The following is a 22,693-nucleotide window of genomic DNA, read 5'->3' on the forward strand; positions in this document are numbered from 1 at the left end:
CTGAGTTCGAGGCCAGCCTGGTCTACAGGGTGAGTTCCAAGACAGCCAGGGCTATACAGAGAAACTCTGTCTTGAAAAACCAAAAAAAAAAAAAAAAAAAAAAAAAAAAAAAAAAAAAAAAAAAAAGATGTCTGCCTCTTCCTCTCTCCCTCTCCCCCTCTCCCCCTCTCTCCCCTCCCCTCTCTCTCTCTGTGGGGGAGGGGGTGTTTGTGTGTGTTAAATTAACTGATGATGTGAACTCAGGACATTCTACTTTGGTTGGGTTTTCAGATATTTGATGGAGAACCTGCATCTTTCTGGGTCCTCTCCAGACACACAGTCTGTTCCTCCAGAGTCCCTAATGGCTTTGTAATTAGTCTAGAGCTGTATTTTAATGACAGGTCAACATATGTGAAAACTCTGAATGTTTACCACCATTGTGCACCAAACTACATCTCTGAAAGAGCTATGCCCCAGGGACAGAGTGCATTCTTTTGTGACTCTAAACCCAGCTATGCCACAGCCTGCCACAATATTCCATTAGTCTTATGTATCACAACTTCAATCAAAAGATGTGCATGCAGGTCTTCTAGCATTCTAGTTCAATGATTTCAAATATTTAATTCATTCAGGAAATGTGAGGCTTTAAGTAACATTGTGTATGTATGTGTGAGTGGGTGCGTATGTGTGCATGTGTGTGCATGTGCATATGTGTGAATATGTGTGCATGTGTGGAGAGGACAGAGGTCAGTGTTATGTGTTTTCCTCAACTGGTTTCCACCTCATGATTAGAGACAAAATCTCTTCCAGTGAACCCAGCATTCACCGGTTGGACTAGGCTGACCTACAAGCCTCCAGGAATCCTGCCTCTGCCTCCCAGAGACAGGACAACAGGTGTGCACGGCCACACCTGGCTTTTTATGTGGGTCTTGGATACAACTCTGTCCCCAAGCTTGCAAGGCAAGGACTTCACTAGCTGAGCCACTGTCTCATCTTTCGAGGAGCATCTTGTGGGAGAATTAGGATACAAGAATATTCTAGCACCTCGCTATGAGGCAATAGTCGTGGGATCTATGAAAGGGGATAGGTGGGGCCTGAGGTAAGGGCTGTCTGACCACTGTTGAGTCTACATTAAGGACAGGAAATACTCTGCAAGCCACATGGACAGAAAGCTCACTGTGGGTGAGTCATATGGAGTCGTTTTGCTAACGATCCCTGCCCCTCACACAGGGGACTCCTTTGAATACACTAATCCTACCATGTGTTAGTCACATAGTGAGTCACGCTGGAGCAACCCCTAAAGCTCCTTCCTAGCCTTCCATGGTCCCTAAGCGGTGATGCCATGGCTCTGTGAAGATGTTTGAAGCCACCAGCTAATTGAGTTTCTCTAAGGAAATGGCACTCGTGTTATATGAGTGGCCTGAGCATTCATCTCGGAAGAGCAGCTCCCTAGGTACCTGATGGCTCCAAGAGACAAAAGAGACACAGCCCAAATAGAAGCTTTTTTTTCCCCAGACTCCATCCAGATGTTGAGGGAGAGGGGAGGATGGGAGAAGCCCCTTCACCTCTGAGAAGCAGGGCAGGAGCTGATGCCCTGGGTTGAGGTGTCCTTGAGATCCAACAAAGCTGCTGGATCCCCAGGTGTGAAACTGAAAAGAAATTGTCTCCACGGTTTGCTGTCAGGAAATCTAAGCTCTAGGATGTAATGAGCCACACAGTAGAGTTAAGGGTAAATGGAGTCATTAATACATATTCACCCAAGGAGTAGGAGCCCCTTACATCATTGGACTGCATCCTCTCGGTGATGAGCGCAAGAAGCACTTGCAGGAAGGGGAGCTTTTATCGAGATTGCACTAATCTAAAGGTGTCAAGCATCAGCTCCCAGACAGTGCCCTGGATAGCTCTTTTTAATGAGGGGGGACAAAGGTAGCCACACCCTCTCTTCTCCCACTGCCAGTCTCATTACTCTCAGGGAAGAGAGAGAAGTAACCACCAGGCAGAAGAAATCAGCCACTGGGTTTCTATCTTAGAGGCAGGATTTCCCACCTCCTTCCCTGCATCCAGTGGCTGTGCACCGCTCCCACCACTTTAAAGCAGGAAAACTAAAACAGGATGAGGGAAGGTGGTTTGCAGAAGCCACATAGATAAAACAAGATAGGGTCAGCATCCAAACTCAAGTCCACAGCTCCAAGGAAGGAATGAAGCCCAGGAAACAGTACAAGCTAGGCAGGACACTCCCAGAGTCATGGTGCAAGGAAGAACAAATGTCCTTGGTGTTGGTGAATGTCTGGTTCTTTTCTTCCCCATATGAAAACATAAAAGTCAGACTTGGCTGCCTGGGACCCTTGTGCTGGGTGGGGTGGGCTGTCCTTTGTCAGAGACTCTGTGCCCTCAAGGCGACAGACTCAAAAAACCCAAGTACAATATTAACTGTATCCTCCCCTTTCTGGTTAGCATGTCTAAGTGCGCCACTTCTCTGTCTCTTTTTCACAAAGTTGAAGTGTCTTTTCCCATGTGGTTGCTACCCACTTGAGGTCCCAAGAGACTCCTTCTCATCAAGGTTGCCCTACACAGTCTTCAGCTTGCAATCATAAGTGTATCGCACAGACTTTCCCAGGCCATTTTGCAATTCTGTGAAATTAGTTTTCATTAAGCCTCCTCAAAAGCATTTCCATTTTCCATGTTAGGAAATCTTTTTTTCTAAGACACACACACACACACACATGAGGAAATAATTTTGAAACAAAGACTTAAGTGCATCCAGAGCTCCCATTTTGAAGTCTTTCATTTCATTTGTCTCCAGGCAACGCTTTAAGAAGCCAGGCAGCTCTCCTATAGAGTTCTGAAGCCTCCATTAACACCTCACTGTCCCACTTAAACTGGGGCCGCGGCCAGAGCCTCCCTTGGCCTCCCCCCTCCCCATTGTGGAATGAAATCTCAAATTGCAGTAGAGTTCAGGGTGCTACCTTACCCTGGCCTTTACTACTCTCATTTCTGGACTTTTAAGAATCAAAATAGGGACTGCGGGCGGCGGAGGCTGCGGGGGCTCAGCAATTAAGAGGATGCACTGTCCTTGCAGAGGCCCCAAGTTCTATTCTTGGCACCTGTATCAGGCAACTCATGACAACCTGAAACTCTAGTTTCAAGAGTCTCTGTGGGCCATGGTCACACACACAATTAATTAGTTAATTAATTTTTTAAAACAATTTTTGGCATTTCGAGACAAGATTTCTTTGTGGTGCCATGGCTATCCTGGGACTTACTCTATAGACCAGGTGGGCCTCAAACTCTAAGACCCACCTTGTCTCCACCTCCTGAGTCCTGGGACTGTAGGCACGCAGCGCCATGGTGTATTTGGTACTAGCTAGAGACTCAGAGCAGGTACAACTTGGGTTTCGAGTATGCTAAGCAATCATCCTGCCAAGTGAGGGGCATCCCTGGCTTCAGGGCCTGTTTTATGTAGGTTTGTTTGTTTGTTTGTTTGTTTGGGTTTTTTGGATTTTTGTTGTTGGTTTGTTTGTTTGGGAGGTAATTTTGTTTTTCCAGACAGGGTTTCTCTATGTAGCCCTGGCTGTCCTGGAATTTTCTCTGTAGACCAGGCTGGCCTTAAACTCAGAGACGCACCTGCCTCTGCCTCCCACAGGCTGGGAAGCCACCACTTAGCGATAAAAAGAAATCTTTCCCTCATTGCCTCTCACAGACTCCTTAGTTGCAGAGATCCTATGGTGAGGCCTAAGAGAAGAGGGTGGGGTTTACTATGGCACTGGATGGCACAACTTTGCAGAAACCTTCAAAAGCAAATGATTTGAGACACACCTTTTAAAGAAACGCATCTGAAATTGAGATTGTTCTGTTTGATTGACAGCCATTGCCTTGCATTTTTGTTCTGTGACAGTGCTCGACAACAACAATTTGAATCTACATCTTTCCTGTGACCACAAATTCTTTCAACATTTCTGATCTTATATGATCCTACATGAGCAACCCCCCTCCTTGTCACCTACCAGCACGGGAGGGTGCTGGCTCCTCCTGGTGGGACCTCACAGAGCAATGCCCAGATGCTTAGCAGCCATCATGGGATGCTACTGAGACGTTGGAGAGAGGGTGTGGCCACCTCTCACAGTGAGACCTCCGCAGAGAAGACAGGGAGCCCCTCAGACGCATGCTAAGCCCCTCGGGGGTTAGCTTCTTTCCTTCTCTAGAAGCAGCACTCGGAAAGCAGAGGCAAGAATTTCCGGAATTCAAGGTGAGAAAGCTACATGGTGAGTTAGAGGGGCCATCCTGGGCTACATAAGCCCCTGTCCTCTAAAGAGGGAGCAGGAGCCAACTCCAGACTAATCGTCGAGATATTTAGAAACGGGCTTGAAAATATACTCCTAAGATACACAAAAATAACCATGAAGCAGAAAGCTCTGAATCTGTCGTACCAGAGGCCACCATGGAACATAAAAGGCATTCTATGAACTGTGTGGAAACCAGATGAGGAGACGCTGTGCCCGTTTCCCCAGCTAATTATAACCATTAGGCAGAGACTGCCTGGGTTTTAACAGTCAGGGAGAGAGCCTGCTACAAACTGCTTCACAAGCAATTATGCAAGCAGCCACTCCTTCCCAGCCCACGACACAGGCCACAGTTGGCTCTAGCTCTCGGCACGTCTCACATTTATCCCATTTCTTCCTTTCTTGGCAAGGGACTCGAGTTCCACCAGCCTCTGAAAACCATGTGTGCCGCCACAGAATCGTGAAAGCGAGCGGCCACGGCATCTCACAGCCCAAGGAAAAGTTACCGTCTTTGCTGGCTTTCAGGTGTGAGAGAAAAACTCATCCTAAGTAGACAGATCTTGTATCAGTTTGTCTACCTCCTTACTGTCTCTCCCAGTAACCTCTCCTAGAGTTACTACTTAGAAGTAAAACAAAACTGTGTGCCCTGGCAGGGATCCCCGGACTCCTGTGCTATATCTGCAGCCACTGCGTCTGACTGAGCAGGTCTCTGACATTCCACATTCCCTGTAAGGCCATAGGTGGGTTTAAGTGGAGCTGACTCCAGATGCCAGTGCTGGTTGCTGACTCAACTAGAGAAGGTTCCAGAAGTGAAAAGCCAGTTTCCTGGAATAGTTCCCCCTGAGACCTGAGTCATCTCCAGCTGCTGGTCAATTCTGAAATTAAAGTGGCCCATGAGCTCTTCCTTCCAGCGGACAATTCCCAAAGCACTGGGACTGTGGAAATCGGGGATACAGAGCACATGGTGGGGGGAGGCTCCACAAAGATGGCTCCCAGTGAGGCTTTCCCTGGTCACTTCCAGCTCACAAACAGCTCCCCATATTTCCTGATTGCTAAAGTTAGTGAGGAGAGAGGATGGCACTGGGCACCACACAGCCAGACGCTGCAAGGTGAATGGTGGATGGTGACTTGGCAAAGCATTCTCTATTTGTTTCATTTCTCCCATTTTTCGAACATCCAAATATTTTTTTTTTCTTGAGACAGTTTCACATATGTCACCCTGCCTGGCCTGAAACTCACACTGTAGCCAAGACTAGCCCTGAATTTCTGATCCCCCTATCTCCATCTTCAAAACGCTGGGATTCTAGACATGCGTTACCACTTCTAGATTCCATGGCACAGGGAACCACTCCCCCCCCCCCACACCAAGGAGCTATAGATCCCAGATCCTCCAGAGTTTTTCAAACAACAGTGACTCCGCTGCCACATCTACTCCAAAGAAAACGTGGGAAACATAAGATACCTTTCTTCCACGGTATTTCTTAAGGCCTATTCATCCCACCCTGCCCCCATGCCTGGGTCCTGCGTGCATGCTTGGTGGAATCCATCAGGCAGGCGCAGAACATTGGGTGGGGCTGGCTTTATTACTGCTCCTAACACTGTAGCCACACACCAGCATGTCACCTCTCTGAGTAACACATCCCATGACCCCAGAAAGACACCAAGACAATGTTCTCTGCGCTATCTCAATAGCCAAACAGAAGTCATGAATTTTGCCAACCTGATCTTGAAACTTAGCATCCTGGAGCCTGATTGATAAGCAATCCTGAGACCATGTTGTGGGACAACTAAGAGAAGGTAGCGGTACTCTGAGATGAAATTCAGTGCCTCAGGGCCTCTCTGATAAATGATGAAAAGTCAGAGAGTCGACAATGTATTTTAATCATCAAATACTTAAAATGAGATGTTTATGTGAAATGAGATGGTTATGTGAAATTCTTTCAAATATGTTTCTCTGCTGGGAAGAGCAGCAAAGGGCAGACTGTGCACCCTTCAAGAGCTATCAGATTAGGGGACGTTAATACCTTCTCCGGGGTTCAAATAAGAGACTATACAGTGTGTGTGCGAGCATGCTTTAGTCCCCATGTTTTCCATGGGAGCGCTTATAACTTAGATTCAGGCAATGTTTCCTTTAAAATTTGCCAGTTGCCCGATGCTCTTGACCTGGAATTACTTAAGAGCAGAGAATGTGTTGTATGAAGGCATAATTTCATTTCTGAATGCTCATACACAAGCAAGGAAGAAAAATGGAATTTTAAATGTATGCCCGGCACAGAGACTGGGCTGGAACAGCCAATCCTAGCTGCCACCCACAAGCTGGGGTGTAAATTGTTGACTCCCTATGAGCCCTGAAACCCCACCCTGGAAACCGCCAGGAACTTGGATTTTCCAGGCACGCCAAGGGATACACTGCCCTCTAGAGAAAAGAGTCCAGAATGCATTCCCAGAAGCAGCCATGTGCCCACTCAAACTTCCTTTCCCAAAACAGACCCGGGATATTGGGATGCATTAAGAGTTTCAGTTTTAAAACCTAACATAAAATTCATTGCTACAGAGGATCTCTCTTTTTAAGAACCAGGACCTGGCTGGCACTCCCCAACAAGATACTCACTGCCATGATCGGGATGGCAGTGGGTTTTATGGGGAATTATCACTTGGGGTTTGGACCATGAGCAGCACCAAGAAGCTTTATAAGAGGATAAGCAGAATAGAGAGAAATGTCCTCATGTACTTTAACAATGTGTGTTAGAACCTGGAGCAGGCCTGGAGAGAGGGCTCAGCGGGTGAGAGCACTCATTGCTCTCGCACCGGACCTGAGTTTAGTTCCGATGTGAGGTTGCTCACAACCACCCGCAACTCCAGCTCCAGAGGGATCCAACACCTCTGGCCACTGCAGACACCTACACTGGTGTTCACACCCACACATGTGCGCGTACATGATTAGAAATATTTTTTTTTTAAATCTTAAAATTTGAAGCACTTTCTGGGTTTGGCTGAGCTACCGACGGGATTTTAAAATGTCACTTCCCAAGTCACCAACTATTTGTGTGTGTTTTTACTGCCTGTCTGCCACAGCCAGGACACCATGTGCAGTTCCTGCCTGTGGGTCAGTCAGTGGAGAAAAGCTTCCTCAGTACACAGTGCCTCCTTCAGCCCTGGACATCACCTGCTGCCCATCCCCAAGAGACACCAGATTCGCAGCTTCTTCCACAGAGTTTCATTGTTTGCATCCTGCAAGAGCATCTTACACAACACAGTTGGCAACTCACTAGTGAATTTTCAATCCTGAATGTGGAATTTCGCATAAAAGCAGGTGGTGTCACAGCACATACAGCAGCGCTCTATTTTAGCCACTCTTTCTCCAAGTCACCAAACGTCCGGAAAGAGCGGGAAAGCAAACCAAGCCCTGGATAGTAGTACATGTCTCCACCCACTCCAAAGAAGGAAGGTGGTTTCAGGAGGAGACCGTGGCCTTGAGCACTGGGGTCTGTAGGTTTTACTCCAAAACTAAGGTCAGAGTTCACAGCTCCAGAAGCTGGGTGAATAGAGGAACTTTCTGTACTCTGTGGTCATTGATACATTGTAGATTGTACTGTCTGAAGTCACAGAATTGCAGTTATCATAGGATACAGCACAGTGCAGAGACACAGACAGTTCTCGATCTGAACCATGCTTATCTTGTCTCAGATACATCATTAGGTTCCCAAGCTTGACGGTCTCCACCAGAACGGGGTGTGGTACACACCTCCAAGGTAAGATACGCTCTTAGGCCAAAGGATACCTCAGTCACCCTCAAGGAAGGCACTGGGGCCACACCCTCTAGTTCCCAGACTGAAAAAATCCAGGAGAACCATTCTCTGTCACCCATCCTGACCATCTTCCCCACCCAGTGTCAGCTGAATGCCTTTCCTCTGCTGAGAGAGAGAGAGAGAGAGAGAGAGAGAGAGAGAGAGAGAGAGAGAATATTCCCTTTGTGACAATGTAAAGTTTTGCTTGATGAAAGATGCCCAGACATTGGACCACTGTCCCCAATCATAAATCTCTCTCAAAGAAGTTCTACACCCCATTCCTTCAGCCTCAGCAGAAACCCACAGCACAAAATTCAGGCTATTACTGTAAGCCCTCTGTGCCATCAAGCTGGCCTCCTGAGTGGAATCCCGCGTGGGCCTCCCTTCATTCCCCATGAGTTGTGTACCTTTGTGAAAACTGAGTCAAGTGTCCTATGGCTTTGAACAGATTGTAACAGATGAACAGTCTCCTCAGAGGGGATCAGTCTGTCAGCCCATCCCACATGGAGATCTAAAGGGTCCCCTACTGCTGGCTCATCAACTCCATGGCTCCATCAATGGGAAAGGATGCTACTGAAAGTCAGACACTCAGGTGGGCCCGGCCAGTAGTCCAGCATCTCAGAGCTTCTCTCTCTTCACCCATAAGCCAAGGATGACAGCACTGGAATCTTCTAGCCCAGAATCACCCAGGAAAGAAGTCAAAAAGTCCCAGTAGTGGAAGCTACAGCAATCAGTTGGTCCCATATTGTTTTTGTTAAAAGCAATATGATTTTTATTTTAAAGTCTTTTCCACATTTCAGCTTGCTCTGGGAAGCTGGGAACTGTCCTCAGGTCCCATGAATCCCCTTGAAGCTCTGAGACTCTGGGGTTTTCATCTGGAGTCAGCTCGGGGTAGGGAGAGAAATGACTTCTCTAGGGTGTAGTGTGCCCACTGGTGCTCATACAACTTGTTCTTGAAGTCCACACCAGTCCCTAAGTTTGCCTGGGCTTTTGTGAAATTCATTTTTCTTAGCCTTTCTCCAGTACTCCAATGAACCCTTCCCATTGGCCCCACCCTTGCATTGATCCCATGGTAGCTTGAAATAGATCCCCAAATGGGCTGGCAACCATCCAGGAACTCTCTTCCATCCTCAGTGAGAGAGGGCCTGAACCCCACCCAGCATCCTCATGGCCAGGGAATAGCCCTTGGGCCTCCCAACTTGGCACAGGCCTCTCATCTGGACAACCCACGGCAGCCCAGTCCCGAGCTTTGCCTTATCCACTGGGGAAGTTGCTCTAGTATCACATTGCGCATGCTTTAGGCCTGCAGTTCCCTTAAGCATCCTCAAAGGACAAATCCTACAACAGTGACTTCAGATACCTAAAATGATGAAGCAGCAGCCTTGATGGCCATGGCTAAGCAGCTCCGGCCCAGCCCTGCAACTGGCACCAGTATCTCTCCAAACTCGGAAGACAGCAGTTTGCCTGACCAGCCTCTCTGCACTTAAGAGTATACCCCTACCCATGACCCTTGGAGAACCCAAAGAGATGAGCTCTCTCTGGGGTCCACTCTGCAGGTTGCCCTATGCTCCCATCAGATGCCTCTGCAAACAAAGCAGCTGGTCTGGGGAAGGAGAAGCGACTTTTAACAAGCCAGCTGGAGGAGAGCACCAGTCAGAAGTGCATAGCATGCAGGCAGGGACACACAGGACACTCCCCGCAGCAGCAAACCTAGACACAATCGGACAATCCGTGACCTTCAGCAGGTTAAAGAAACCCTTGTGCCACAAAGGAAAGAAAGAGCAGCAGACTCCTAAAGTATGTCCAGAAAACTGAGTGACGGGGTGATCGTAAGAGCCACTAACTCACTTCTGATTGAAGTGTTTCCCTCATGCCACAGAGGAAACGAATAAGCAAAAACTCACACTTACCCTGAGCGGACCTGAAGACGCGTGTCCCTGGGCTTCTAAACTCAATCACGCTTCACCAGGATGCATAGTGTTCTCTCTTGCTAAGTCTCCTTTTCTTCCTGCAACCCTTCTCCACCAAGGAACAGAGGATCCAGGATCAGAAGACACAGTCTCCTCTTGCAATCCTCGCTGGAAGCTGGAGCCTAGAGAACTGAGCAGCCTTTGGGGAAAGGCTGAACTCCAAACTGGACAGGGTCCAGGGGTACAGTCAGGGCTTCCTCCTGCTCCTCCTCTCGCTCCCGCCTCTCTCTCCCTCCTCCCCTGCCTTCTTCTCCTCCTCCTTCTCCTTCCTTCCTCCAAACCCCTCTTCTCCCCTCCCTGCCATAGGACAGACCCAAACTGTAAATGAAAACCAGACCTGGGGCTCTGTTGCTTCTGGCCTGCTCTGCAAGCTGATGTCACCTATGAAGGCCGTCTTTGCCTTACAAGCATTTAGCTGGACTCCTGCAAACTCCAGCTCTAAGAAGGGGGGTGGGGGGAGGAAATGGACCATGAGCTAGAAGGAATTAGATTTTTCAGTCATTGGTTACTGAGGTAAGACTAAAGTGTGGTAAAGATGAGACCCGAAAGAGTCGGGGAAACAGCTTTAGCCCCATGGTTCTTGACCTTTCTAGGGCTGCGACTCTTTAATGCATGCTGTGCTGACCCCCAACCATAAAATTACTTCATTGCCACTTCATACCTGCAATTTTGCTACTGTCACGAATCATAATGTTATGAATTGGATATTCGACCCCCATCAGGGTCACAACCCACAGACTGACTGCCAGAGGCCATAAAATGTTTAATGCCTGAGCAAGAGGACCTGAGGTCTGTCCCCAAAATACACATTAGAAATTTAAAAAAAGAAAAAGCCAATGTGGTGTCAAACCATCACTGGGAAGGCAGAGAAAGGCAGATCCCTGGGTCTTACTGTCAGTGAATTTAGCTGAATCAGTAAGTACCAAATAAAGACAGAGAGAACCTATCTCAACAAGAAAGAAGGAAGGGAAGGAGGGAGAGAAGGAGAGAGGAAGGGAAAGAAGAACAGAGAAGAGGAGAGGAGAAGCGAGGAGAGGAGAGGAGAGGAGAGGAGAGGAGAGGAGAGGAGAGGAGAGGAGAGGAGAAAGATGGAGGGGCTGAAGAGATGGCTCAGTGGCTGCTCTTGCAGAGGACCTAGGTTCAGTTCCCAGTACCCACATGGGAGCTCACAACCATCTAGGTCCAGGGGATCTGACACCCCCATCAGACCTCCAAGCCCACAAGGCACATACGGTATACAGACATAAATGCAGACAAAGCACTCATACACATAAAGTAAAAAAAATTAAATAGTTTAAATGCACTTCAATAGCTACAAAAAAATTAATGAATTTGCCACTTCTACCCATCACCTTTTAGGCCAGGCCTCTGCAGGAAAAAGAATGAGTTTTGGAATTTCTCCGTGGGTATCCATGGTTTTCAACCACCATCAGAAAGAAAAACAGGAAATGCAATCTCCCCCCCTCCACCCTCACCACACCCTCCCATTTCTTCTTGAAGTTTCTGAACTGAGACCTCGCTTAATAATCTCTCTTTTCAAATATCAAACCCAGCAATTAGCGTCGTCTCCTTGGCTTGCCGCTAACCAGAGTTCTGTTTGCCAGCGCGAAAGGCAAGAGGGCAAGAGTTCTATACATAATGATCCTGATTGTGAGGTCTCCTTCTGGGCGCACACTGGGGTGGGGGCGGTTTTCTGGCTCAGACTCCTACAGAAACTCTCCAGTGGGAACACGGGTTTCTACAGAGCTTTGTACCTTTCAAAGCACTTTAAAGTACATCTCTCAAAAACCTCAAGGACCTCCCCAACCTGAAACCCTTTCATACTGGAAAGAGGGGTACACTTGGGTGCCAGAGAAGAACACGGGTTCCTGCTGTGTCCTTCTCTACTTTATTCCCTTGAGACAGGCCTCTCACTGAACCTGGAGCTCAGCTGTCAGCTGCCAAGCTTTGGCAATCCAATCCTGTCTCTATCCATCCAGCCACACACACACACACACACACACACACACACACACACACACACACACACACACACAGCTGAGGCTGCAGGTGCACACTTGGCCACACCTAGTTTCTTAAGTGGGGGCTGGGTATTCAAACCCAGGTCCTGATACTGACATACCGAGTGCATACCGAGTGCTCTCCACTCCACCATCTCTCCAGACCCCATGAGAATTTAGGTAACTTGAAATTATGCTCCTGTTTTGAAGGTGAGTAAAGTCACATCCCAAGAGGACAGGTGACACTGTTATGATACCCACTGAGTTAGTAGCAGAACTCGGGTCAGAGCCCCTACGTTTCTCACCACTCAGCCATCCAGTGGCTCACATGAAAAGTTAGATGTCACAAAACATCGGGAGCTATCTGTATTTTACTAGGAGATCCCATCGAAGCCATGTGCAGAAAGCGAGATCACTAACTCCTTCCATGTGTTACCTCCTTCTGATAGAGGGGAGACAGGAAGGCAACACCCCAGAGAGAATCTCAACCCTACATCTCCATGGCTTCCTAATGCTCTGCTGCTGAGAATGCACTTGCTGGGTGTGAGGTGGGCAATGGGCATGCAGACCTGAATGGGCAGAGGGTGGGGAGGGGGTTTCCTCATCCACCTCCTTTAAGTAAAAACTGGAGCAGAGGTTCTAGGCATTAAACCATGCTCTTCATGTGACATGGGGGGGGGGACAGCATTCTCTTTGTCACATGCTCACACCCCAGTCCTCTCTGTACCATGCAGTCATGGGTCCTGGCCTCACAGAACACCAAGGTGCTTGCTGCCTCTCCCTTGTGTGGAGTTCAAGATTAGCACTAGGGAGAACCATCTAGCCCATGGCTTGCCTCTGCTACAGATAGACAACTTTTAATGACAGCTGAATACTGTGAGCAGCTCACCCCACTGAGATCAACTGAACCAGCACTTTGCACAGGGTCCCACCGGTGGTTCTCTCTGTCAAGTCCAAATGCAACTGTGCTTTTTCAAAACAGCTACTTCCTTGCTCATTATTAGACGGGTGCTAGGCCAGCTATGATGAGGAGCAAAGAAGAAAATGCCTTTGCACAGCAAGGACTTAAACTCTTTATAACGTAATGGTTACCATGATCTAGATTCCCCCATCCCACCTCACATGTGACTGCAGAGCCTTCTGGAACCTGGCGGCACCCCGTGACAAATCTTCCTTGTACTGGGAAGGCGATTCCACCCTTATGTCTTTCTTTCCCAACCACCCATATTTGGTATTCTACTCTACCACTTGATTCCAGGGGAGACCCCTGTTGCCTTCCCTGACAAGGAGTTAGTAGACCCATCTCTAAGGCTCCCTTGTGCTCAGGAGCTGGGTGGGGCCTAGGTGCACCTCAGACACATTACTGATCGCTGGACTGCTGCACAAAGGTAAACCCGGGACACTGGTGACCACTCTGATTGGCCTTGTTTCTACAGACCAGTGTCATTTAGCAGATGCTCTGGGCGCCCCTCCCAGTGTCCTCCATAGTAAAGGAGGTGTCTACTGGTTTACACCCATACTCTTTTTGGGGACACTGTCTGTAGATTCTAGGAGGTGCACATTCTAAAGATACCATGGGTGAAGTAGCCACAATACTAGCAAGGCCTCCAGTGAAGGGAGACCCTGTCTAATCTCACCTCCTGAGTGCAGATGGAACCTGAATCTTGATCAGCATCACTTGCACCTGACAAGGACAGTGGGTCCCTCACTGAAGTCACTGTATAAAGTGGTGGCGAGACAATCATTCCATCTGTCGCCATTTCAGAGGGCTCTGTCTCTCCTTAGCTTCTCTGGCCTGAATGTTTCTCTGTGTCCTTTCAAAATTCATGTGGTGGACTCCTAAGTCCCTAGGCGATTTTATTTGTCCCATGAGCTTATTAAGTCAGCTTTAAAACAGTACCAACAGCAGAATTACACATGAGAGGCTGAGAACATGGTAGTTGTTACTCTGTGCTTGAGGCTGGGTTCTTGAGCAGTCAGAGCAGACCCACAATGCCTGCCTCTCACAGGTTACCTGACAATTAGTTGTTACTTGGTCCATGAAGCTTGGTACATCAGCAGTCCTAATCAGGTGTCAAAAGCCAGCAAGGTTCCTAGAGAGCCGCTAGTTGCTAGTTCACAAGAAAACTGGTTCTGCTATCAGCAGAGGACTCGGTGGCATCAACAACAGGGTGAGTTGACTCTGCAGCTGGATGAAGGCAACAAAAGCACAAGGAGAGATGGTTTTCTGTCTACCATCCCAGTTTTTCTGGACTGATTGCAGAAGGTACCCCTGATGATCAGGGTGGGCCTTCCCACATCAATAATGAAACCTAGACACTTCTTTCCGAGCAGCTTCCTAGTCAGGTGACTCTAGTTTATGGCAAGTTGACATTAAACCAACTGTAATAAGTCCTTTGGGAAGTTTAGACCCTGAGAGTGGAGTCCTCATTCAAAACTCCATCTGTGGTCCAGGATGCAGACCTCACTGAACATCAAGGCTGTTGGGTTTCTGTCTCCCAGAACTGTGGAAGTGGAAACTTTTGTCACCAAGAGCTGTGAATTTATGGTGTTTTACCCAGCATCCCCAGTGGACGGCGACTTAACAAAGTCAGCTGCTGTCTCATGAGAGCATCATATGGCAAGCAAACTTAGGAGTCTCTAGAAGCTTCCAACAGCCCCATACCAACAGTCATCAAGGGAGCAGGATGTAAATCCTACAGCCACCATGACAGATTCCTGAAACCCACCACAGGAGCCATGGAGAGACCCTAAGCTCAGAAAGACATGAACCTCGGCCAGCTAAATGCCAACCCAAGTAGGGAACCCAGCCAAGCCACAACCAAACTCTAGACCAGGATATCAAAGCAGGTACTGTGTGACAATTTGTTACACAGCACAGCCATGACTAATGCAGGGCTGAGCACTGCTCCTTTGGGGTGGTTCACATCGAGGACCAGCTTATGTGGGCACAACACTCCGGGCCATTGCCTTGGGACAGACAACCTCCAGTCATGACTCACACTCCAAGACCTCATGGGATCCTACAATCCACACCCATAGCCTGGACCCTGATGGGACCAACCCAGCCCACATACTAGACTCCCATGGGTCACCCTCAAGAATACCCTGACTCCCTAGAATCCTTCAGTCCACACTCTGAGCTTCCATGAATCTCCTCAGCCCTGTTATGATTCCCCCTCTAACCCACACACTGGCCACCCTGACCCTCTGGCCCATTAAGATTCTGGGATCTCCTTGGCCACACCTTGTCCTGACCTTCACCTCCTCTGTCTGCCCTCATGAGGTGGGTACTCTCCCTCAGCAATCACTTGCACAGGGCACCTTGTTTTAAGGACACTTGAGCATAGATACACCATCTTAGAGAAGCAAAAACTTCACCCTCTGGGTGTTAAAAGACAGTCACAGGCCATGGGAGCTGGGCTCAGCATCCCAGTTCCCAGAAACTGTGATAACTGAGGGGACATCCAGAGTCCACATTCCAGCACCCAGAAGTCACTGAGGAGTACTGTTCTTCACCCCCTCAGCCCTGGTTCACAACTGTGTGGTCTGCTCCTAATTGCAACCGTGGAGCAACCTTGCTTCCAACATCCTGAAACAGAGCAGAGGCTAGTGCTGGAGTTCCTAGGAAGTATGGCTAGAGAGCTAGCTCAAGGCTTCTCCTCTGAGGCTCCCCAACTCCAAGCACCAACCAAGTGATGCTCAGTAGCTAGCTCAGAGTCTCCTTCCTGCCGGGAACCTGACAGGGGCAGGTGAGAAACATCTACTCCTAAGGCTCTTCTGGCCCCTCCAGTCTCTGCTGCCCCTCTCCGAGTCCCTAAGCATGCTATACACTTATGTTTACACAGATTGTCCAGGGCTCTGTTCTGCTACACAAGCAGTACCATCCTAAGCTGCCCCTCTCCGAGTCCCTAAGCATGCTATACACTTATGTTTACACAGATTGTCCAGGGCTCTGTTCTGCTACACAAGCAGTACCATCCTAAGCAATGTCGAACAGAGCAATCAGATGACCCTTTCCTTTAACTGAAACCTAGGTGTGAAGGAAGCCACGCGGACAGCAGTCAACAGTCTCTGCTGGGTCTGGGCTGCCGACAGCTCTTTCCCTCCAGCGCCTTTAATCAGTTCAGAACACTGTCCTCCTCCTACAGATCCTCCCAGTGCTGCCTCCTCTGGGAGACACAGGATGGATGCGTCCAATCCAGACCCTCCTTGGGTGTCCACCTCGTGCACAGCTAGCCTCCACCCTGGGTGATGTGATTCGTGGTGCTGTCCGTCTGCTGCCCTCTGGAGGAAGCCAAGCAGAGAGCAGAGAGCAGGTGAGAGACAGAATGAAGTTTCCTTTCTGATTCCAGATATGAATGACAGGTCTGCCCCAGAGTTTAGTCTCACCCTCTTCTATCTCAAGTCCACCTTTAGTTACAGTGTCAAAAAAGAAAAAAAAAAGTCTTCATTTTCTGCAGCAATTCAAGTTAGGTTCCTGACACAGCCAAATATATCCTGCATGATGCCTTCCAAAAAGACAAATTACAAATGTGCCCTGAGCCCTCAGGTCAGTGAGGCCCGTACAATAATTCCCTCTATAATGCTGTAACCCCTTCTACAAGTGTTCCTTGAAATGGTCTTCTGAGAAAACGAGACAGAAGTGAAGTGATGTGAAAGCCCAAAAAGTCAATCCAAGGCAGGCTGTCTCCCCACAGCGTCAACCCAAGACAGGCCAGGACCTGGGGCCTGTGTCAGTCAGACTTTGTCTAAGGCCTAAGAAAGACGGCTTCAAGGAGAAGTATTTGGAGACTGTTCCAGGCACGACAGCCCATGGCCAGCTGGCTACGTTGCTGCTACACTAAGGAAGAAGGGGAGGTGCTGTGGTGCTTACCTCAGTCACCTCATGATAACAGAATGACAGTAATAGGAAAGAACTGTGGAGGGGGGATGTCTCTGTCCTGCCTGAGCCCTGGACTACCCACAGCCTACCTACTTGCCCTTGGGGGTCAGAGGTGAGGGGTCTTGGAGTCGACAACACAGACTCCACAGACTCTCCACAGAGTGCCCCATTGGTCGTAAGAAAGCATCTCCTCTAAACAGCAGTTCCCAATTGGCTGGCTTTGTCTGCATCAACAATCCTTCGTCTCTCAGGCAGCTAGTATTTATTTTTTATTAGATATTTACTTTATTTACATTTCAAATGTTGTCCCCTTTCCCGGTTTACCCTCTGAAAACCCCCTATCCCCTACCCTCTACACCTGCTCACCATCCCCTCTACACCTGCTTCCTGGCCCTGGCATTCTCCTACACTGGGGAGCAGTTAGTTTTAAGTAGAGGTGGCCATGGCCATTCTTCCTACACCCTAGTGACTCACTTCTTCCAACTATGCACCCACCTTCCAGAGTCCCATCACCTCCTGATCCTAATTAATTATAAACCCTTCAATGGGTTAATCCACAGATGAAGGTGGAGTCCTCATGGTCCCACTCACTTCCAAAGTCCCTTTCTAATAACCTCCCTCGCCGGGGATAAAGCTTTCCATGCCGTTAGATGGGCATTGAGTATCCAATTTGTAATATGGTGCTACAACCAATCTTTGACCTGAAGACTATGGGAAACCCTTTCTGACAAAACACATTTTTTTTTCCAATGAGAAAAGTACTGAGGGCATCAGCATTTATCTCAAATCAGTAAATTTGTGGGGTACTCTAGCCCCTCCTCTAGGGAGATGGGAAGATGGTGGGACCCAGAAGTAGCACATCAGCACTGAGCCGACTCTAGGAAAATCTTGCAAGATCACCCAGTTAAAAATATAGCAGTCTTCCTAGAAGTCTGTGAGCCGTAAACCAGGTTCAGCTGATTAATTTTAAGGATGTCACAAGCCTCAGTATGAGAGGAGCCAAGAAACCTTCTGTAGTTGATTGGAATTCAAAGATTTTTTAGCAAAGAGATATTTGGTTTTTTAATTATATGGTGAGATGAAAATTCCAATTTTTTTTACTCTTTTTCAGTTTGAAATGTGAATTTCCATTTGCAAAAAAAATAAGTGAATCCAGTTTCTTTTTAGTAATCTCAGGGTTGAGTTTTTTCTTCGTGCCCAGAGTCTATTCCTTAATGTCATCTTAGCCCCTGCTTCTACTTAACAGATGTGCCCTGAGAATCTCTGTGTGGAGACTAAGGACCAGAAGGTGGTGCCTGAACAAATTTCCATGGAGACTTCCCTCCAAGACCTACCTTGATGTTATGTGAAGGGTACCCAGAAAGTCCAGCACCCCTGCTTGAAAATGCCAAAAGTGGGCATGTGCATTTTACATCTTGGACAAGTAATGGCTGTGGAAGCTGACCTTAGAGAGACTTGAAAACTAGAAACTGCATTTATGGAGACAAGGGGCAGATTTCGCAATGTCTTAGTTGGGGTTTGTATTGCTGCAATGAAACACCATGATCAAAGCAAGCTGGGGAGAAAGGGGTTTATTCCACTTACATTTATGCAGCACTGTTCATCACTGAGGGAAGTCAGGGCAGGGTGTCAAACAGGGCAGGAACATGGAGGCAGGAGCTGATGCAGAGGCCATGAAGGGGTGCTGCTTACCGACTTGCTCATCATGGCTTGCTCAGCCTGCTTTCGTATAGAACCCAGGACCACCAGCCCAGGATGGCATCACCCACAATAGACTGGAATCTCCCTCATCAATCACTAATTGAGAAAATGCCCTGCAGGCTTGTCTACAGCCTGATCTCTTAGAGGTATTACTTAACTGAGGCTCTGCTTCCAAGCAAATGCCCTGTTGGCATAAACACAGGCTTCCCCTAGAAAAGGCTGGACCTAAACAAAGATATCTTGTGCTGGTCATTGGAAAAATAGGTAAGCCCTCACTCAACTGGGAACTTCACTGTTCAACAAATTATCATTCCATAATGCAGAGATCCCAAGTAGCTTTCCAGTGCCTCCTCCCTGATATGAACAACCAATCATGCCCTCTAAGGAAAAGCCCTAAGAGAATGACAGAAATGTAAACAGCAGGCATATAGAAGAAAAATAGAAAAAGAAAGGCAAGAATGAAAAAAAGAGGGGAGAATGTAAAAGAAGAAAGAGAGAAAGCAGGAAAGAAAGAGAGAAAGAAAGCCTGGGTGTGGTGGTTTGAATGAAAACAGCTCCCATAGGCGCATAGATAGTAACATGACTAGGAGGTGTGGCCTTGTTGGAATAGGTGTGGCCCTGTTGGAGTAGGTGTGACCTTGTTGGAGGAAGTCTGTCATTGAGGGTAGGCTTTGAGGTTCAAATGTTCAAGGCAGTCCCAGTGTTACTCTCTCTTCCTATTGTCTGCAGATCTGATGTAGAACTCTTAGCTCCTTCTCCAGTACCACATCTGCCTGAATGCTGTCATGCTTCCTGCCATGACGATAATGGACCAAACCTCCAAACTGTAAGCCAGCCCCAATGAAATGCTTTCCGTTATAGGAATTGCTGTAGCCATGGTGACTCTTCACAGCAATAAAACCCTACCTAAGATAATGAGGAAGAAGAAAAAGAGAACAAGAAAGGGGAGGAAGGATATAAGGAGGGAACAGGAAAGAGGGAGGGGAAAGAAAAAAGGAAGAAGAGAAAAGGAGATTAAGTCAGGCATAATGGTGTACATCTTAAGACCCAACACTATAGAAGTAGGTGGGTTTCTGTGAGTTCAAAGCCAGTCTGGTCTATATAATGAAGCCAGCCAGTGCTACATAGTGATACTCTGTCTCAAAAAATAAATAAAGGAACATGGAAATAAGTTACTATAGAAATGAAAGCTTTTTTGTTGAGTAGTAGTGAACATTCACAGGGATTAAAGAAAAGATATTGGTCTGGAGAGATGGCTCAGCAATTAAGAACATGCAATACTCTTTCAGAGAAGCCAAGGTCAGTTCCCAGCATCCATGGCAGGCAGGCAGCTCACAACTCCCTGTAACTCAGCCTCCTGATGCTTCTAGCATCCAAGGGCACTTACACAAGCCCATCACAGTCTCTGTCTCTGTCTCTGTCTCTGTCTCTGTCTCTGTCTCTCTCTGTCTCTGTACAGTCTCTGTTTCTGTCTCTCTCTGTGTCTCTGTGTCTCTGTCTGTCTCTCTCTCTCTCTCTCTCTCTCTCTCTCTCTCTCTCTCTCTCTCTCTCTGTCACCATTCTCCCCTCTGTGTTCTCTCCCCTCTCTCTCCTAGCTGCTGCCATACAGTGATATTTGTTCCACAACACAGAGCTCTATGCACTACTGCCCCCAAAATAATGGAGCCACAAGACTGTGGGCTAAAAGCCCTGGAAGCCTGAGCCAAAACAAACCTCTGCTCAATGTTAGGATCCAGAGCAGACTTCTGCTGAGACCCTAAGACCTGCTGCTGCCCTCCTACAGGTACTGACCTGCACCCTATTGAGAGTGCTGTGTGACCCTCTAGCTAACAGGTTTCCAGGTGCCCAGATTTCTGGGCTGGAATTGAGTTTATATCAAAGAGATACTAGTGGTCACCCACCCTGCTCCAAATCCCTTTCCCTGCCTTTTGTGGAATTAGGAAGTCTAGCTGCAGGCTCCAGCTGAGAATATTTCCTTGCAGAAAGGATCTGACTTGGCTACACAGACCAGGTCATAGACCATGATTCTCCTTCATAGACTTTACTGTCAGACTCTGGCAAACTCCTCAGAAGCCTGCCATGTTTTGTCTGTCTGTCTTATCTGTCTGCCCACGGAATTGATAATTCTTCTAATAAACTATTCCCAATAATACATCTCAGTGTCTGAAGGGATTCTAGCCAGCCCAGGCATAGCAAACTCGGCTCTGACAGAAGGGCATTGCCCTTCACCCCCATTCCCTTGCTAAAAACCATTAGATCCCATTCCATTTCTGAAGCTAGCCACCAAGGTCCTTATGGGGGCCACTTTCTCCTCCTGAAGCTGACTACAAAGCACCTGCTATCACAAAGTGTTAAAGTCCACCTATCAAAAGCTACCTTTCACTCACCTAATCAACATACCCAACAAAATTAAGCCCCTCATCCTAACATGGAGATTGCTTTTATACCTTTATAAACTGCCATTTTCCTATGGGCTACATCTGACTCCTCTCTATCCTGAGGCAGCCCTTTGTCCCACCCCCCAAATGCCCCTCCCCTGTCTCTCTTGTTCCCAGCCTCTTCTCTCTTGTCTTCTGTCTCTCCTGCCTTTGACTTTTATTCCCTGACTTCTGTCCCTTTGGGGCAAATAAATCTCCTTTATGCTGGCTGAGAACTTGGTCTTGGGGGTCCTGAGCCAGTACCTGTCACTTCATGGGCTTTTTTGATTTCTATTTTAATGTTGCTTTTCTCAAGTACCTTGCCACGGCAACAAGAGACAATGCTGTCAGGGTTTGTACAAAAGATCCTGGATCAGAATATATACCTGGCCCTCTCCTCCACCCACCCACCCACCCCACCCCCAGTAACCTTGGAAGCAAGGAGACAATGGAGCAGTGCCTCCAAATGCCTGGGAAGTATTTGAATTCTGTGTTCAACTATTAATCAAATGTAAAGTCAGCAGGAAGATGCTGTTAGGGAAGCCCTCAAAAAATTGTTGGTTACTTTGGTCAGAGATCCACTAAAGGATGTGCTCCAGCAGGCTGAGATGGAAAGCAAGGAAAAGGAAAGGAGTTGGACCTGGGAAAGCTGCAGGAAACAGCCTCCAGGCAGACGAAGGATGCCCTGTGTAAGAGGCTCAGGGTTGGGTCAATGTGCCAGGGTCAGAAAACCAGATTGGGGTGGGGGTGGGGGGGGGGAATAAGAAAGAAAAAAGAAAAAGAAAACCAGGTCAGGGCTCTAAAGGAGGCTTGGGAGCTGGGAGGAACAGGAGGAAGTGTTTGAAGGATCAACATGGATTCATATATACACATTAAAACCCACACTGGGGTGAATTGGGGTGCAATTCTCTGATGCACATGAGCTAAAGAGTTACATAACTAAAACTCGTGACACACTTGTGAGGGAGGGGAGCGTGGCTAACGTAAGACAGAGAGGGTTTGGTGTCCAGAGAAGGACGACTGAAGGCTGGAGGAACAGACAGATGGGGCCAAACATCTGCCAGGGCAGATGAGAAGATTTGAAGGCGGATGGGCTAGGAGCTTGGTAGAGTTGGATTTACTAGCTGGAAAGAGATGGGGTGGGTGGGAGGGGGAAACATATTATTCTTAAAAGGAGGAACACAAAATCAGAATGCAAACCGAATAGCTTAGCTCCCCTTTGATACCGTTTTCAATTTCACCAAGATGATTAAAGGGCAGAAAATTGGGAATGGGTTTCCTAGCAACAGCACTGAGTGTGTTGGTCTCAAAGTACTACTTCTCAATTTGAAGAAATAGACTTTTTGGCTCAAAGTTTAAAACCTTCAGGCATAATTTAATATACAATGGCTTCTCCCTTTCCGTTAACATTTGCAAAGGAAAGAGAAGGGAAGAGAGAAAACCCGACACACTCAAAACCCACAGCCCCCTCCAGGGCAGCCTCAGAGGGGGACTGTGGGCAATGGCAGTGGTGTGTTTCAGAAGCCACCCTATCAGATGCCAAAGCAGTGGGGGCCTTCTTAGATCCTCCATCAATTCTTACTCTGCCTCTACTATTATTAAAAGATAGATTGTGTTTTCTCAAACTAACTCCAGTCTCTGCACAAAATGACATGTAAACCTCTGCCCCGGTG

At 47.8% G+C, this 22,693-nt stretch overlaps 1 protein-coding gene across 6 annotated transcripts in view; it reads right to left on the bottom strand.

Annotated features, from left to right (window-relative positions):
• Col6a3 (collagen, type VI, alpha 3) overlaps positions 1–10,213 on the bottom strand; it is a 77,142-nt gene extending 66,929 nt beyond the window's left edge. For 2 of the 6 annotated variants that reach the window (NM_001243009.1, NM_001243008.1), the window contains exon 1: positions 9,958–10,183. The gene's annotated coding sequence lies outside the window, so the exon portion shown is untranslated. Of the gene's footprint in view, positions 1–9,957 lie in introns of all 6 variants that reach the window. The other 4 variants (XM_030245436.1, XM_030245437.1, XM_030245438.1 and 1 more) reach the window with 4 other exon arrangements.
• Between the last annotated feature and the right edge of the window lie 12,480 nt (positions 10,214–22,693).

Source organism: Mus musculus, chromosome 1 (genome assembly GCF_000001635.26).
Source record: "Mus musculus strain C57BL/6J chromosome 1, GRCm38.p6 C57BL/6J".
Taxonomy (NCBI): Eukaryota; Metazoa; Chordata; class Mammalia; order Rodentia; family Muridae; genus Mus; species Mus musculus.